We start from the raw sequence: 3,248 nt of genomic DNA on the forward strand, positions 1-3,248 counted from the left end.
AAACGGGCGCCACCGCCTCCCGACTGACTATAGCACGAGCATTCATCTAAAGACACCGGAGCGTCTCTATAGTTCATGCTGTGGCGTCGTACGTTATATGCAGCAACCTGCTGCACGGTTGACCTATCGGCCGTCCTGCATGCGGGAGAATCAAATACAGGAGACGTGCATGCCCGCTCCTGTACCTGCAAGTGTGTCGCAACCCCCATCTGCACCTGCAACAGATGAGGCCGGGTCCCTAGTCCGGGAATATAATTAAATATACGTGTACAAATCAACTTGTTTTTAAACTCTAGTACGGCTAGTACGGCTAGTACGGCTAGTACGGCTAGTACGGCTAGTACGGCTAGTACGGCTAGTACGGCTAGTACGGCTAGTACGGCTAGTACGGCTAGTACGGCTAGTACGGCTAGTACGGCTAGTACGGCTAGTACGGCTAGTACGGCTAGTACGGCTAGTACGGCTAGTACGGCTAGTACGGCTAGTACGGCTAGTACGGCTAGTACGGATAGTACGGCTAGTACGGCTAGTACGGCTAGTACGGCTAGTACGGCTAGTACGGCTAGTACGGCTAGTACGGCTAGTACGGCTAGTACGGCTAGTACGGCTAGTACGGCTAAAAAATTAGAGTGTACGGCTAGTACGGCTAGTACGGCTAGTACGGCTAGTACGGCTAGTACGGCTAGTACGGCTTGTACGGCTTGTACGGCTTGTACGGCTTGTACGGCTTGTACGGCTAGTACGGCTAGTACGGCTAGTACGGCTAGTACGGCTAGTACGGCTAGTACGGCTAGTACGGCTAGTACGGCTAGTACGGCTAGTACGGCTAGTACGGCTAGTACGGCTAGTACGGCTAGTACGGCTAGTACGGCTAGCTCTAATTTTTTAAAAGTAAACGTTCCGGTCACCCCCGCCACTCAATCAAGAGCACCAGGTGAAAACCGAGAGAAAGGCCAGGACGGGCAGTGACACGCCTTGCGGCGGCCCAAGATCCAACTACGAGCTTTTTAACTGCAACAGCTTTAATATACGCTATTGGAGCTGGAATTACCGCGGCTGCTGGCACCAGACTTGCCCTTCAACAGATCCTCGTTAAAGGATTTAAAGTGTACTCATTCCAATTACAGGGCCTCGAGAGAGACCTGTATTGTTATTTTTCGTCACTACCTCCCTGTGTCAGGAGTGGGTAATTTGCGCGCCTGCTGCCTTCCTTGGATGTGGTAGCCGTTTCTAAAGCTCCCTCTCCGGAATCGAACCCTGATTCTTCGTTACCCGTGACGACCATGGTAGGCGCATAACGTACCATCGAAAGTTGATAGGGCAGACATTTGAAGGATCCGTCGCCGGTGCTAGACCGTGCGATCAGCAAAGTTATCCAGAGTTCACCAAGGGGAGCGGGCAAGCCCGCATTGGCCTTGTTCCTAATAAAAGCACGCCTTCCGCTAGGTCGGCGCTTGTTCGCATGTATTAGCTCTAGAATTACCCATGTAGGTAACTCAGTTCCAAGGAACCATAACTGATTTAATGAGCCATCCGCAGTTTCGCTTGGTACAAGCTTGTACTTAGACATGCATGGCTTAATCTTTGAGACAAGCATATAACCACAGTCGAACGCGATCGGGCGTTCATCGGGTCGGCCAAGGGAACAAGTACAATAAGCATCGCATGCAATGCTATGCTATGCTATACTGTTGTATGTAACAACACTCCCCCATATATATACCTACGACGGTCAGACTATATCGGTTAGCAACGGAGGTCGGAAAAAATGAAAAGAAAAAAAATCATATCGTGCGGCCGGTCCTAGCCTAGCATAGGCGAGCCTAGCCGAGCCGGGCCGGGCCAGAGACCAGGCCTAGGTTAGCCTAGCATAGGCTACAGACGGTGCGAGCTTAGGCGGGCCGGGTCTAGCCGAACGAATATATATCGCGCGGACTAATTGAAAAAGAAATGAAAACCAGCCTTGCCAAACCTAGCCTCCGTTGCTAACCGATATAGTCTGAGCGTTGGCTTGGCTCGGCTCGGCTAGGCTAGGCTAGGCTAGGCTAAGCTAGGCCCGACCCGACCGGACCCGACCCGGCCGGGCTAGGCTAGGCCGCGCGATTTAAATTTTTTCTTCTTCAGTTTGATGACGCACACGCGCGCACACCACTTTTGAAGGTCCTCGAAATGTAACCTCGTCTACGCTGCCGGTTAGCCGGTGATAATGTGTAGTTTGATGATGATTTTTTTAGTTCCCATTTTTTCCGGCCTCCGTTGCTAACCGATATAGTCTGACCGTCGTAGGTATATATATGGGGGAGTGAAGCGGGAACAGCCCAGCGCCGAATTCCCGTGCCTGAACGGAACGCGGGAAATGTGGCGTAAGAAAGCCCTACTCCGCGCGTGTGCTCGGGCTCACGTCCTTCTGATCGAGTCCTTCCCATAGAGGGTGTCAGGCACCCACGGCCTGGGCCACGTGCGGACCACGGTTTTCAGGAGTCGGGTTGTTTTGGAATGCAGCCCAAAGACGGGTGGTAAACTCCATCCAAGGCTAAATACTGGCACGAGTCCGATAGCGAACAAGTACCGTGAGGGAAAGTTGAAAAGAACTTTGAAGAGAGAGTTAAAAAGTACGTGAAACCGCTAAGAGGCAAACGGGTGGGCCCGCAATGTGGCACGAAAGATTCAGCACGTTCGGGAGCACGTCCGTCTCTCTTCAGGATCCGCAAGGACCGGCCGGGTGACGGCTCGTGCCTCCGTCGCGTGCACTTCTTGCGTGCGTAGAGCTGACGACCGGCAGGTTCCTCCCACGGTCGTTCGCGGCCCGGGAGAGCTTATAGCCGATCTCCAGCGGCTGGACGCCCGGTCGAGGAAGGGAATCCGCGTCTGCCCTCTTTCGGGAGGGCTGGGCCGCCTGTCTCCCGCGAGTTGGATCGGAGCGGGACTGTTCTCAGTGTCGTTTCGGTTCAGCTTTCGGCTGCGCAGGTCCGGTCTCAACAGGCGCCCAGGGTCGGTCAGCGAGGTCGGTAGCCCACCCGACCCGTCTTGAAACACGGACCAAGGAGTCTAACACGCCCGCGAGTCGTAGCAACTTTGAAGCCCGAAGGCGCAATGAAAGTGAAGGCCAGTCCGTCTGGCCGAGGTGGGATCCCGTCGCTCGGCGGCGGGCGCACCACTGCCCCGTCTTGATCGCTCTGTCGGCGAGGCGGAGGAGGAGCGTGTGCGTTAGGACCCGAAAGATGGTGAACTATGCCTGAGCAGGACGA

Source organism: Antedon mediterranea, chromosome 2 (genome assembly GCF_964355755.1).
Source record: "Antedon mediterranea chromosome 2, ecAntMedi1.1, whole genome shotgun sequence".
Lineage (NCBI taxonomy): Eukaryota > Metazoa > Echinodermata > Crinoidea > Comatulida > Antedonidae > Antedon > Antedon mediterranea.